A 16,979-nucleotide genomic window follows, 5' to 3' on the forward strand; every position below is an offset into this window, starting at 1 on the left:
ATCCAGTACGGGGGTAACCCCACTCTCCTTAGTATATGGTTCCGAAGCCTTGATTCCAGTCGAAGTCGGGGAACCCAGTGCTATGTTTCGATATACAATAGAAGAGTCAAATAACGAGGCTATGAACACTAGCCTCGAATTATCTTATGAGAAGCGAGAAACTGCTCTCATCCAGTTGGCCGCCCAAAAGCAGCGAATCAAAAGATACTATAATCGAATAACCAAGCTTCGCCATTTTAAACTCGGGGACTTAGTGCTAAGGAAAGTCACCCTCAGTACCCGAAATCCAAGTGAGGGAAAACTAAGACCGAATTGGGAAGGACCGTATCAGGTTCTCGAAAACGTCGGAAAAGGATCATACAAGCTCGGCATTATAAACGACAAATAACTATCAAGCAATTGGAATGTCTCGCACCTAAAATGATACTACTACTAAGGTACGACCCTCCCATATTCATTTACATTTTGAAATTAACCCCTGCAGGAGTCCGATCAGGAGATATGATGGATTCTTCAATACAAAGACCTAGGTCTGGAAGCACGCGTTGCACTCTTTTCCCCTTAGACTGTTTTTATCCCAAATGGGTTTTTCGGCAAGATTTTTAATGAGGCAACCAATGATCGTGCTATACTTAGAGACAATTCGACAGCATCTGAGGCCTCTTTACAATCGACCTCGAATGCTGGGGGGCATTAGCCCTCAAATATATCAAGTTATCGTAACAACATGGTTCCAATAGGAAAAGTTGTAAGAGCCAAATGGTCAAAACGAACCATGCTCATGTAGTGGGCCCGAGCCCTGACACAAATCGTGAACACATATATAATGACTTGCAAAGAAAGTTCTCTTCTTTACCGATATCTTATATCCAAGAAAAATTCCTCTATGTTGAGATTCATTATGCAAACAGGATTGAGATAAAATCTCCGAGTTCGAGCAAAGCACTCACTTGACTAAAAAGCCTACGGGCTACTCTTATTTCGAGTTCGAGCAAGCACTCACTCAACCATTAAGCCTACGAGCTATACTACTTTGAGTTAGAAATATTCACTCGACTAAAAAGCCTACGGGCTACTATTATTCCGAGTTCGAGCAAGCACTCACTCGACCATTAAGCCTACATGCTACATTACTTCGAGTTCGAAATATTCACTCGACTAAAATGCCTACGGGCTACTCTTATTCCGAGTTCGGGCAAGCACTCACTCGAGCATTAAACCTACGGGCTACATTACTTCGAGTTCAAAATATTCACTCGACTAAAAAGCCTACGGGCTACTCTTATTCCGAGTTCGAGCAAGCACTCACTCGACCATTAGGCCTACAGGCTACATTACTTCGAGTTTGAAATATTCACTCGACTAAAAAGCATACGAGCTATTATTCTGAGTTCGAGCAAGCACGCACTCGACCATTAAGCCTACATGCTACATTACTTCGAGTTTGAAATATTCACTCGACCATTATGCCTACAAGCTACATTAATTCGAGTTTGAAATATTCACTCGACTACTAAGCATGCAGGCTATTTTTATTTCAAGTTCGAGCAATCACTCAACTCGACTACTAAGCCTAAAGGCTACCTTATTTCAAGCTTGAATAGACTCTCACTCGGTTATAAAGGCTTTGAAGTCCAAATTCGATCAAAATTGCCTAAATCCTCATGAAAACAGTCATAAGGCATGAATAAAATCTTCACAAAGCACGAAACAAAACAGAAGCAAATCGGCAAAAGAAAAAGATATTTTTATATACAAGATTGTTTACATGATTACGACATAGAAGCTAAGGTCTAAGCTTCTTGGTTATCCCCGGGAGCGGTCTCTTATCTATCAGGTTCCCCCCATTTTCAGATCCGCTCTTACTCCCATCATCATCATCATCATTATCATCATCGTCGTCATCAGAAACCAAGGTTCAGCATTGGCTTTAATTTCTTTAGCTCTTTTTATCTCTTCAGCGAGATCGAAACCTCGAGCATGGATCTCTTCGAGGGTCTCCCTCCGAGATCGGCACCTAGCAAGTTCATCGACCCAATCTGCTTGAGTATCGGCAGGCTCTACTGCCTCTCTTGCTTGGACCTGGGCAGCTTCAGCGTCGGCCCGATAGACCGCCACGAGTGCATCTACACCAGCCTTTGCCTTTTCGGCGTTATATTCGGCCTTGACAAGTTTAGAGGCCAACCGAGCCTCGAGCTGCTTTATTCTTCTCGCTTGAACCGAGCTTTTTTCCTTCATACTGTGAAGTTGGTTTTCGGCCGATGATAATTGGGCTCGAGGTGCTTCTTTCTCTGCAGCAAAGCGATCCATACCTTCTTTTACTTCAAAGACTCTGCTTTTATCTCATCGACCTCCTCACGAAGTTTCCCGATCATCTCGATTTTCTGCTGCAGCTCTGAGACCAAAAGATTAGCCATCGTTCTGGTATCGAGACTATAGGCTTTTAAAAGTATCATTACCTGCTCGGACAGATTGGTCTGATCTTGGTAAGCCTTAGCCAACTCAGCTCAGAGATCTTTTATTTCCTCTCCCATTTGCCCTAAGAGGAGCTTAATAGAGTTCCTCTCCTCCGTAACCCGTTGAAGGTCGGCATAAAGGTAATGCCATATAATTTAAGGCTTACCCGATTCAAAGCCTACTGCACTCCGTGAAAAAGATCTGATGCATCACTTGTACCGGAAGCGTCCTCGACACCAATAAATAGGTCACGAAAAGGATCCTCTCCATCGTGAGGCCTATCTAATTCGAGGGACCCAAAGCTTGGGCTTCCCGAATCACCCCTGCAGAAAAAGCAGGAAAGGTGGGCGAGTCTTCGATTGCTACTGTCCCAAGTGAATCACCTGGAGCATTCTCTTCGGTTTCAAGAGATCCGGGGAAAGCCCCTTCAGACATATCCTCCATTTGTTGGCTTCGATGGGGAGCATCTTCGATCTCCAACAACTCGGGGACTCTGCCCGAATCTTTCTCCGAAATATCCTCAGTTCGAGGCGGAGCCTTATGGACCACCATCGATCCAGCTGCATGTGGAACGTCAGTGATTTTCTTCATTCGGGCCGCCAACGCGGACCCGTCGTTTTCTTTTTCTTCTTTTTCTTCTTCATCCCTCGGACGTAGAACTGATTCTGAGGTCAAAGGAATGATATTCTTGTTTGGCTTGCGAGTCGTCCTATTCTTCCATTTTTGGCCTTCGAGAACTCTTTTCCTCTTATTATCTTTCACTGTCTTTGAGATAAAGGCCTCTTCCTCTTCCTCGACAGACGAAGGCCTCAAAACCGCATCTTTTCTCATACCTGCATACGAGAAATTTTATTAAAGTGTGTGGAAAGCACCTTGTTTGAACTACAAAAAGATATGAGAAAGGTGCTTACCGTGACTTTTGGCTCTCCCATCGGCCCTTTGACAAGTCACGCCATGAGCGCTCGGCGTATGAGGAGGTCGAAACCAGATCACGTACCCAGTTCTTGAGATCGGGCACTGCGCTGGACATCCAGGGAACCTCTATATCACAAAAGGGAATATCAGTGAGAAAGGAAATGAAAGGACAAAATAGTAGGAGATAACAACAGAATTACACTTACGCTTCATGTTCCACTCCTCGGGAAAAGGCATATTTTCGGTCGGAACCAGGTCCTAAGTCCTTACTCGAATGAACCTACCTATCTAGCCTCGATCCTTATCCTCATCTATACTCAAGAACAAAGCCTTGGTAGCTCGACGTTGGAGTTTTGTTAATCCTTCTCAAAAACGGCGAGGATGGTACAATCATATGAGATGATCGAGGGTGAAAGGCATCCCCTCGATTTTGTCCACGAAGTATCAGATCAAAATAACGATCCGCCAAAAAGAAGAATGAATCTGGCCTAGGGTTATTATGTATTTACGACAAAAATCTATGATAACAGGATCGAAGGGACCTAACGTGAAAGGGTAAGTGTACATACTTTAAAACCCTTTCACGTGAGTAGTAATATCCTCTTCGAGAGATGGCACTACCACTTCTTTGTTCTCCCAGTTACAATATTATTTTATTCCGCTCGATATGCCCCCGAGTTATCGAACAAATATATCTCGATACGGGCTCACATCGGCCAGGAACCAGTGAACCTTTATCAAGTTTGAAATCGGAGGTAAGAACACACGCCGCCAGGACGTACTCCTCAAGCCGTGGATCCACCGGTGTTTTGTCGGCGGCAGATTAGGAAGAAGAATCTTTTTCTTTTGGGCGGGACTGTTTTTGACGTCTTCACCATTTTTGGATTTAAAGAAGGTGACAAAGATTTGATGGTTTAGAGGAAGAATTTTGCAAAAAAGAATCAAAGATCAGCGAATAAACTCAGAAGAGACGAAAAAGAACTTGAAAAATTTTCTGAAGAGTGGAGAAGTAAAAGTGATGAATGGCGAACGTAAAGACTATTTATAGATTGAAACAATGATGATTCAATATCAGCGGTGGCTGACTACCGTCCGACATACATTAAATACCTTGAAAAACTAAATCGACCGGACCACTATCACGTGTATCATGATTGAGCCCAATGTGAACGTCAGCATATAGTCCAATCGAGCCATTGAGAAATCGTATCATTTCTGACCACATCCTTCCCGAGAAACGAGGGGACTATCTGTATACAGTCGAAATAAATTTCGGCCTTCGTACGATTGATCGGGGTCGAAACATAATGGGTCAAAGAAAAACTTCGTAATATCAAGATGGGTTCCGAAGGTGGTATAAACAAACTTCATATTTTGGGTATAGATCGAACACCGAGTTCAAAGTCATTATCGAGCTTCATTCCGGAACGAACTATGATGCGATGATTTTGAGCTTAAGGGGCAGAGGCCAACCGGGATCGAGTCCAAATCATCACCTGATTCCGAGTCCACATCGAGTCTAGAAGCTATACCGACCAGCACCGGGGCCGATTGATCTCGAGCTCACAGACAAGAGCCGTTGCGAACACACTAAGGGAGAGAATCTTAGCGCAAATTAGGAAAAAGCTGATTTATCGTGGGTTCTCCGCTATGTATTTTTAAATATATCTAAAGTAGGATCCTCCATTATAAAGAGGATGGCTACATTTCTGTATAGGACAAGTTTTTTGCTTACATTGTAATGCAACCATCATATTCTCAAATATTCAAAGATTATTCTTTTAAACTTCATTGATTGATAATTGATTCACTGTGCTTAGTCTTAAAAATTATCTTCTTTCCAACCTTGTTTATTTTGCATTGTTTGGAATACATATTTGATACTTTTATTTGTCCCTACAATTTGTATCAAGCTATATTACATATCCTTAGAACTACATACAAATTTAACTATATCCATTTTTCGGGTAAACACGTCAAATATTCAAGTACGTGAGAAGTTATTTACTCGCTCTATAAGCTCTAGTTTTGATCGATTAGATTTTAAGCTTCAAAATAGCTAGTAAATAATATAGGAAATTTTACTTCCTATAGCAAAGGTGTACACCCAATTTATTATAAACTAAAATTATTTTAAAATATTATTTTCTATAGCTACCTTTTATATTTTATAGCAAAATATGTATTTATGGTATATACTACCATTGAGGCATGAAATATGATTTTTCCTCTCTTTTTCTTTCAATTAACACAAGATTCTCTCTCTATTTCTTCTCTCTCTTTCTTTCAATTAATACACGATTCTCTCTCAAAGTCCCAACAAAATTTTTCTTCTTTCTCTCTCTGTTCGTGCAGAATACCTGCTTAGTTTTTACTACGCCGGATATTTGCAATGGATTTGTACTGCAATATTAAAAAAAAAGGCTACGGCTTTCTCTACATCGGATATTGCAATGGATTCCTCTACACGGATATTGCAATATTTTTTATGCTAGAGAAGATTTCAGGGGCGTGGTTTTTTTCGTCTCCATTTTTAGTTTTAATACAATGCATACAATATTTTGCTTGGCCGGAAAACGCCATACCCGACGAACTTTCTTCCCTTCTTTGCTATTTAGTCACATACAATGATTCAAACACATAGTATTCTGTACAAATTCACTCAAATATATTGTATTTTTATATAAATACATTATGTTTTGCCTGTATTTATGTATTTCAAAGGTTTGTATTTTTTTAAAACAGCTAAATACACATGTATTCATGCATGAATACATGATATAAGCATTAACATAGAACAAAATATAAATAGTGAATACATTTAATTTTAAAATACAGTAAAATACAGTAAAATATACTGAATTCAAATAAAAATACAGTGAATACAACAAATTAAATATACTAAATACAACAGTAATAACATGTATTAGTAATAACTAAAATATTGCTAATACAAATTCATTTGAATACACTGAATATAAAATAGCGAATACAGTAAATACAAATATTGAATCTAATGAATGCAAGAGTAAAAAAAAACACTAAAACACACTAAATAATAAAGCTAAATACAACTAAAAATCATTCTAACTAATTGGATTGATAATGAGGCATGTAAGAATTAATTTTGTTGAATTATATTAGGTGTATCACGCTAATTGATATTATTTTCGTTATTAGACAAATGAATATACCTATTTTTAAGGTGATTGTAGTTATTGTATTCATGAATACATGGCGCGAATACATTTGAATAAATGCGCGTACAGCTGGACTGCCTTGATTTTAGGCGCTTTTTGTTGCTGTATTCATGAGTACAGTAGCGCGAATACATGTGAATATATGCACGTACAGCTGGACTGCCTTGATTTTAGGCGCTTCTTGCTATTGTATTCATGAATACAACAACGCGAATACATGTGAATACATGCTCGTACAACTGGACTACTATGCGTTTAGGCGCTTTTGTTGTTGTATTGATGAATACAGCAACGCGAATACATGTGAATACATGCACGTACATCTGGACTGCCTTGATTTTAGGCTTTTTTGCTCCTATATTCATGAATATAGTCACGCAAATACGGCGAATACACTACCGTGACAACTGAATAGTAGCTATATGAAGTAATTATGTATATCGTAGTTATAGAAAGTTAATAGCCACAAAACAATAGTGGTTTCTAAAAATAAAGTACAATAATTATCACGTGAGCCTAGGGGGGTCAAATGGGCAAGTTAAACCGACTTTAGGCGAGTCAAAATGTTCTGAATCAATAAATGGGTAGGTCAATGACCAACCCAAATGAGTTGTACCTTATTTAGGATTTCTCTATTATATAAAGAGGGATCTCATTCACTTGTAAGGGGGATTTTTCATTAGTCATCGATAAGACGATACACATACACTGCTTTCTTTGTTTTACTTACTGTTCATCATTGTTTGTTCCATCCTCTACTGTTCTTATTAACTAACCTAAAGACTATCTAGAATCAAGGTCGAGACATTGTTTGCAGACCGATTTTATTTATTTTATTGTCCAATATATTTATTTAATTCATTATTTATAAAATTAGAACTAGTTTAAATCACATATCCTTAAAACCACAATATAAGTTTAATTGCTACTCAATTTTTAGGGTAAACAGTTTGGTGCCCACAGTGGGGCTAATGATAATAGTGATTGTTCAGTACTGATTCTAGTAAAACACACTATTATACGCTTGTTCTTGTCAAGTATATTTATTTTCAGGTTAAAACATGTCAAACTCACAAAACGCATCCACACACGGTGACAATCGCCTCAGATTCCACGGTGAAAACGAAAATGTGATTGCTCTAGAAGTCGAGGTGCCACAAGCTAATCTCGGGGGAGCACCGATTTCCAACCCAGTCGATGTTAGTTTGCACGTTGTTCTAAATGCGGACCTAGGCGCAGATCTCGATGAGAGTGTACACAGAAAAGGCCGATCTAGTGGCCGAGGAACACAAGGCAGAGGAGACGAAGGAGTCAGTCTCCAAGTGATATTCGAGATGTTTCAGGCTTAGCAAGCCGCTATTGCTCAGTTACAAAATCAACATAGAGCTCCAAATAGGGTCGAGCCAAAAATTACTCGTCGTACTGAGCCAGTACCGGAAAGGTCGAATGGTAACGAATCAGGGACTGATCTTGCGGTAATGAAAATGCTCGAGGAGCTCACCGAAAGAATTAAATTAGGGGAGAAGAGAATCGAATCCAACGATAAAAAAATGGAGACATACAACTCTTGAGTTGATCAGATACCGGGGGCACCGCCAATCTTGAAAGGGATGGATTCGAAGAAGTTTGTACAAAAGCCGTTTCCTCTAAGTGCGGCTCCGAAGCCTATTCCAAAGAAGTTTCATATGCCAGAAATATAATATAATGGGACCACCGTTCCCAAAGAGCATATCACTTCATATACATGCACCATCAAGGGTAACGATTTAGAAGATTATGAAATCGAATCTATGCTGTTGAAAAAATTCGAAGAGACCCTCTCAAAGGGAGCAATGATTTGGTATCACAACCTGCCACCAAATTCCATCGACACATTTGCCATGTTAGCAGATTCTTTCGTAAAGGCACATGCCGGGGCCATAAAGGTCGCATCGAGGAAATCAGACCTTTTCAAGGTAAGACAAAGGGATAATGAAATGTTGAGGGAGTTCATGTCCCGATTTCAAATGGAACGCATGGAGATGCCACCGGTCACAGATGATTGGGTCGTTCAAGCTTTCACCCAAGGGTTGAACGAGCGGAGTTTGATAGCATCACGTCAGTTGAAATAAAATTTGATCGAGTATCCACCTGTAACTTGGGCAGATGTGCACAATCGATATCAGTCGAAGATCAGGGTCGAGGATGACCAATTAGGATCCCCTTCCGGTTCAATACATCCAAATAGGTCGGCAGTTAAAAATAAGAGGGACGTCGATATGGAGCCAAGGTCGAACATTGACTGATATCAACCATATACCACAGATCTAAGGAACAATGGTTCAGGACGCAATTCCGCGCGGAACGATCGAAGAAGTGATCGAGGACATAATGCTCGGGGACTTATGAGCAAAAGTGGTTTTGACAAGTATGTCGATCCCATAGAGGCACCTCGGTTATCGGAATATAACCTTAGTATCGATGCATCGGGCATTATATCGGCAATCGGAAGGATCAGAGATACTAGGTGGCCCAGACACATACAAATCGATCCTTCCCAAAGAAACCCAAATTTGATGTGCAAGTATCATGGCACGCATAGTCACAAGACCGAGGATTGAAGGCAATTAAGGGAGGAGGTATCCCGTCTATTCAATGAGGGCCACATCGAGAGTTCCTCAGCGATCGAGCCAATAATCATTTCAGAAAAAGGGATGCCAACATGAAAAATGAACAGGAGGAACCCCAACATGTCACTCATATGATCGTCGGTGGGGTCGATATTCCATAGGGACCCATATTCAAACGCGCTAAGGTAGCAATCACTAGGGATAATGAACCCGAGATTATGTGCCCGAAGGCACTTTATCATTAAACAACGAAGAAGCATAAGACATTTCTCAGCCTCATAATGACGCTCTAGTAATGTCTATCATATTAAATAAAGTTCAAGTTAAGCGTGTTTTAGTGGATCCAGGTAACTTGGAGAATATCATCCGATAGAGGGTCGTGGAGAAGCTCGGTCTACAAAATCAAATCGTGCCCGCAGCTCGGGTCTTAAACGGCTTCAATATGGCCAGTGAAATAACTAAAAGGGAGATTATTTTACTGGTGAACGTGGCTGAAACCATTCAATATACCAAGTTCCACGTAATCGAGGGCGATATGAGGTACAATGCCCTGCTCGAAAGGCCTTGGATCCACAATATGAGGGCAATCCCTTCTACTCTCCACCAAATGATGAAATTCCCGACGTATGACGGTGTAAAAACAGTATACGTGGAGCAGTATGCTACAAAGGAAATACTTGCGGTCGATGAGGTAACACTGATATCGACACTATCAACATCGAAAAGGTTGAGCATAAAAGGTAAATAGGAAGTAAAATAGCAATCACAGCCACGGGCCTCGATCGAATCAGGGAAGCAGGAGATAGAAGAAGAAGAGGATGATTTTCTGACCCCTCGAACTTTTATTGTTCCCGAAGTTTCTGATGCCACCAAATCAATGGTTAAAGAGCTGGAATAGGTTATATTGATCGAGTATCTGCTCGAGTGAAAGTTATATCTGGGAACGGGATTAACCCCCAAACTCAGGAAAAAGTTTATTCAATTTCTTATTGATAACATAGATTATTTTGCTTGGTCCCATTTAGACACGACATGGATCCCATCGGAGATAACGACGCATCGGCTAAGCCTGGACCCTAGGTTCAAACCGGTGAAGCAAAAGAGAAGACCCGAGTCCAAGGTAAAGCACACATTCATAAAGGACGATGTAACTAAACTTCTCAAAATAGGGTCCATTCGGGAGGTAAAATATCCTGAATGGTTAGCCAATATAGTTGTAGTCCATAAAAAGGGAACAAACTTAGAATGTGTGTAGATTATAAGAATTTAAACAAGGCGTGCCCCAAAGATTATTTTCCACTGGCTAACATCGATCGCATGATCTATTCCACTGCCGGCCACGAGATCCTTACTTTTATTGATGCCTATTTCAGGTACAATCAAATCCAAATGAACCCGGAGAATCGAGAAAAGACTTCATTTATCACCAAGTATGGAATATATTGTTATAATGTAATGCCCTTCGGGCTAAAATATGCAGGAGCTACTTACCAACGCCTAGTAAATAAAATATTCGAAGAACAAATAGGTAAATCAATGGAAGTTTATATTGATGACATGCTAGTTAAGTCCCTGTGCGCAGAGGACCATTTGGCTCATTTGCAGGGAACGTTCGAGATTTTAAGGAAATACAACATGAAGCTCAAACCCGATAAATGTGCTTCCGGGATTGGTTCGGGCAAGTTCCTTGGCTTCATGGTATCGAATCGGGGTATCGAGAACCCCGATAAAATCAAGGCCATCGAAGGCATCACCGTCGTGGATAGTGTAAAAGCCGTACAGAGGATAACTGGATGGATAGATGCCTTAGGGCAATTCATTTCGAGGTCGTCGGATCGAAGCCACAAATTTTTCTCTCTACTAAAAAAGAAAAACAATTTCGCCTGGACCCCAGAATGCCAACATGTATTAGAGGAATTGAAGCGATACCTATCGAGCCTACCACTGCTTCACACTCCAAAGGCAGATGAGAAACTTTACTTGTACTTGGCAGTATCAGAAATCGCGGTCAGTGGTGTCTTAGTTCGAGAAGAGAAAGGTACGAAATTTCCCGTTTATTATGTAAGTCGAACCTTAGGAGAAGCAGAAACTAGATATCCACACTTGGAGAAATTGGCACTTGCACTGTTAAGCACCTCTAGAAAGTTAAGACCATACTTTCAATGTCACCCCATATGCGTATTAACCACTTACCCACTTCGTAATATTTTGTACAAGCCCGAACTATCGGGCCGATTGGCCAAATGGGTCGTCGAACTGAGTGGATACGATACCGAATATCAACCTAGAACGACCATCAAATCTCAAAATTTAACGGACTTTGTGGCCGATTTCACGCCAACCCTCGTACCCGAAGTTGAAAAGGAACTCTTGTTAAAATCGGTTACATTATCGGGGGTATGGACCCTCTTCACAGATGATGCTTCCAATGAGAAGGGGTCCGGGCTAGGCATCGTTTTGAAGCCACCGACGGGTAGCACTATTAGGCAATCTATCAAAACTTTTAGGTTGACTAACAATGAGGCCGAGTATGAGGCCATGATTGTAGGTCTCGAGCAAGCTAAAAGCTTGGGAGCAGAAGTCATTGAAGCTAAGTGTGACTCTTTACTGGTGTTGAACCAAGTAAACAAATCCTTCGAAGTTTGAGAGGATAGAATGCAAAGATATTTGGACAAACTGCAGGTAACTTTGCACCATTTCAAGGAATGGACTTTACAGCATGTACCTTGAGAACAAAATAGTGAGGCTGATGCACTTGCAAATTTGGGGTCATCGGTCGAGGAAGATGAGATCAGCTTGGGGACTGTTGTTCAACTGTCGAGATCCGTGATCGAGGAAGGTCATGCCGAGATAAACTCTACAAGCTTAACATGGGATTGGAGGAATAAATATATTGAATACTTGCAGAACGACAAGCTCCCATCGGACCCTAAAGAATCGAGGGCCCTACAAACCAAAGCTGCTCGATTCACATTGGCTGAAGATAGAACATTATATAAAAGTACATTCGATGGACCATTGGCAGTAAGCTTAGGACCATGAGACATCGATTATGTTCTACGAGAGGTCTATGAAGGCACTTGTGGGAACCACTCGGGCACCGAATCACTGATTCACAAAATTATTAAAGCAAGATACTACTGGGATAGCATGGAAAAAGACACTAAGGAGTTTGTTCGAAAATGTGATAAATGTCAAAGGTTTGCACCGATGATCCATCAGCCCGGAGTACAACTTCATTCAGTCTTATCCTCATGTCCATTCATGAAATGGGGAATGGATATCGTCGGCCCTCTTCTGTCACGACTCAAACCGATGGGCCGCGACGATCACCCGGCACCTTACTCAACCGGGTACCAACATAACATATCTTTTGTATCATACTATCATAGATAATTGAGCCGGAGAGGTTGTCGTTAGATAAGTAGAACAAAACATGAGTAAATACTCAATATAGGGTGACCCAACTTGATATACCAACTTATACCTATTACGTACTGGCCTAAAAGGCCATACCAGTATCCGTATACATTATATGTGTCTACAAGCCTCTAAGAGTACATAAATATAATAAAGGTCGGGACAGAGCCCCGTCATACCAAACAATACATATTCAAATCATACTGACCAAATAGACAATTCCGGAGCAAGTGGAGTGTACACACACCTTCTGTTGAGCTGATAGCCTACTAGGAGAACTCTCAACCTATCTATCGGGACCTGCGGGCATGAAACGCAGCGTCCCCAGGCAAAAGGGATGCCAGTACAAATAAAGTATCGAGTATGTAAGGCATAAAAGTAGTATATAAAAGACTTGAAAGAAACATGGAGTAAATAACTCAACATGAAATTCTGAATAGCTATGTGAATCATGAAAATTTATAATGTCACACAAGTGCGTATAAATTCCATACCATGCATAGGTATATGCGTACATAACATCATCAAGCCTCTAAGGGCATCCCATCATATCATCTCAGGCACTGTGGGCAAAATCATCAATGTATACCAACTGATCAAGTGGTGGTGCACATATAATACCGTAACCTTTTCTCATATCCCATATGCATATGATATACGCGTATATAACGCCTTCTGGTCATGGTCAATGTACATGTATAAATGCATGAAATGCATAAGAAATACGTTAATAAGATTTCTCAAATATCATAAAATCAATATGTCTTTCGGACAAACTTTATCAAATACGTATTTTTCTGAGACCCATGAATAGAGGATATAATAATAATAATTCATATGGGGAATCAAGAATATAGACACCCCTAGTATCTCTATGAATAGAGTTATTTATGAAAGTTATGAATTTTGCTCGTTTCGTTTGTATCACTTGGATAATGCCAAAAGGAAAGAAGGGATAGGCTTAACATACCGGTATGATCTCTTCCTTATTACTCAACCAAGCTCAACACAAACTTCTTTCATCTACAACAAGTGAAATGATATTGCCGTTAACATACAATGTCATACCATCATATTAGGCTAGTCGTATGGCTTAAGAAAAATTGGACAGCAACTCCCCTGTTTTTAACTACGAAGGGTCATCAACAGCCCAACAACAACTATAACCAACAATAGCAACAACAAGTGAGAGAGTGAGAGAGAAATAGGTTATAGACTTCATCTCGGATAATATCGTATGTCGATTTGGAATACCCGCCGAAATAGTGTGTGACAATGGAAAATGATTTATCGACAGCAAAGGGACGAAATTCCTCGAAGACCATAAAATAAAAAGGATATTCTCAACGCCGTATCACCCTAGTGGGAAATGATAGGCCGAATTGACGAACAAGACTATCATTCAAAACCTAATGAAAAGGTTGAACGACGCTAAGGGTAAATGGAGAGAAATTCTACCCAAAGTCCTTTGAGCATATCGAATAAAATCAAAGTCCAGTACGGGGGCAACCCTGTTATCCTTAGTATATGGCTCTGAAGCTATGATTCCAGTCGGGGAACCCAGTGCCAGATTTCGACATACAACAGAATAGTCAAATCACGAGGGTATGAATACTTGCCTCGAATTATTGGATGAAAAATGAGAAGCCGCACTCGTTCGAATGGTTGCACAAAAGCAACGAATTGAAAGATACTACAATAGGAGAACCAACCTTCGCAACTTCAGAGTCGGGGACTTAGTCCCGAGGAAAGTCACCATCAACACTCGAGATCCTAATGAAGGGAAGCTCGACCCAAATTGGGAGGGACCCTTCCAAGTCCTCGACATCGTCGGAAAGGGATCTTATAAGCTCGGCACGATGGACGACGAACAACTGCCAAATAATTGGAACATATCGCTTCTCAAACGGTATTATTTCTAAGGTATGACTTTATACCATTTTTTCATTTATATATTCGACACTAACTCACTACAGGTGTTCGATCGAAGACATCGAGACCTCAGGTTTTAAGGCACGCATTGCACTCTTTTTCCCTTAGATCAGTTTTTGTCCCGAGTAGGTTTTTCCGGCAAGTTTTTTAACGAGGCAACAAGGCTTCTTTACAATCAACCTCGAATACTAGGGGGCATCACCCTCAGATGTTACACTTTCAAGGAAAATACTTTGTGTCAAAGGGTCTCGATAGAGAAACTTTGTAATGGGCCAAACGGTCGAATGAACCGTGTCCGTATAGATTAGTCGAGCCTCGATTGAAAAACATGTACGCATGTATAAATTATACAAAGAAGCATTCTTTCTATATCAAACATCTTTTGTCTCAAAGAAATTTTTTTACTATACAAGCTCCACACTTATGATTTTGTGAGAAATGGCTCAAGGGCCAAGTGCAAATATACCTCGTACACTCGGGGACTGCCGTCGACGATCGACATATTCTAGTAATATAAACTCAAATTCATAAGACCTCAAAGAGGCACCCCTCGATCTATAGGCCAAAGACATCACTCTCGGAGACTAACACTTCGAGCAAGTTCGAAATGTTATTGGAAAATAAGCCCAAGAGGTATACCCAAAGGTTACGACCAAATTAAGGCGGATCGGAGACGTCAAAATCCCGCAATTAAAATTGGCCTTCGAATTCTATGAAAAAATCGTTAAAAAAGGCTACCCTCGGCAAGTAATCAAAAGGGCTTCGATGAAATAAGCCCTCAAAAAACCTTAAGAGGTATCAAATTATCTTAACACAAACGTGCTAAGTCCCAAAAAGCAAAGGGGTTTCAATTGACATCGAACCCTCAAAAAACCCAATGGGTAAAGAATACGTGTTAAGGCATAAAGAAATTCTTTACTAAGTCTTCTGAGCCGAAAAAGGGAAAAGAATAGCCATCTTTTAGAGGCCATATCGACCCAATCTAAAGAGTCTAAGGGCCAATACACTTAGAGTTCGAGATTTTGTTTTCACTCAATTCGGACCTAAGGGTTCCACTATTCCGAGCTCAAATAAATCTGACTTGAATATAGCTTGAGGATTCATCATTATTTGATATAAAACCTTAATGGGTATGTTACTGTGAGTTCAAAACTTACTCGAACTCGTCTATAAAAATAGTACAATTACGTCTTCGATCAATCCATCCGAAATCAAAATCCCGAACATGTTATTGAGCTCGGGGACTCGCCCTCGCTTACCTAAAAAACCAAAGGGTTTGTTCTACTCTGAGTTCGAGCTATTGCTCACTCGATTATAGAGGCTACAATAACACGATTGCAACAAAGTTTTCACAAGGCAAAGGCAAAAACAGAATTTATCATAAATCAGAAATCGAAGACGAAACGGAAAGAAAGGGAATCTTTCATATATGCAAAGTATTTACAAATACCACACAAGGTTTTACAAAAAAACAAAAAAAATAAATCCTAAGTGACTAGTCCGCCTCGGGAGACGCATCTTTGGGAGCTTCATCTTCATCTCCTTAGTTCTCAGATCCACTCGCAGAGTCTTTATCATCAGAAAGCAAAGCTTCGACCTAGTCCTCCAAAACCTTCGCACTCTTGATATCAGCTGTGAGGTCGAAGCCACGAGCATGTACCTCCTCAAGAGTCTCTCTCCGAGATTGGCACCTAGAATGCTCGGCACATAGGACAATCTAACCTCAACAGCGTCAGAAATTTTCTTTGCCTGAGTGTTAGCGGCTTCGGCGTCGGCTCGGTAGGAGGCCACAAGTGCCTCTACTTCGGATGAGGCCCTTGCAAGCTCAGCGGCCAACTATGTCTCGAGCTCTTCAATCTTCTGGGCTCGAGCCAATTTCTCCTCCTGCACACTTTGGAGTTGACGCTCAACCGAAGACAGTTGGGTTCGAACCGCATCTTTCTCCTAGGTGAGACGGTCCATATTCTGCTTCTACCCGAAAGTGTCTGCCTCTTTCATCTTGGCCTCCTCACGAAGATGCTCAACCAATTCGGCCTTCTACTGAACCTGTAGGATCAAAGTGTTAGTCGACATTATCAAGTTAATATATAACAAGCTCCTAGAAATTTACATTACCTGTTCACTGTGCTCGGTCTGATCTTGATAAGCTCTTGTCAGCTCGACTCTAATACTCATGATCTCCTCTTCTTTTTGCACATAGAGGAGTTTAAGGGTGTCTCTCTCCTCCATAATCATTTTTAGATCAGCCTCACATCGAGCCATCTTAGCTCGGTATTTGGAGAACGCTTCTTGATGGAGCGCCATAGCCGGTACAGAAAGGAAGGAAATCAGACTTAGAGAAATAAGAACAAACGCAAGCATGGTAACATGGGATAAAACTCACTTGGTTTAGAAGCCGCTGAGCCTCATCAAAAATGAGTGATGCATCCATGTCGGGAACATCATC

This window comes from Nicotiana tomentosiformis, chromosome 9 (genome assembly GCF_000390325.3).
Source record: "Nicotiana tomentosiformis chromosome 9, ASM39032v3, whole genome shotgun sequence".
In the NCBI taxonomy this organism is placed as follows: domain Eukaryota; kingdom Viridiplantae; phylum Streptophyta; class Magnoliopsida; order Solanales; family Solanaceae; genus Nicotiana; species Nicotiana tomentosiformis.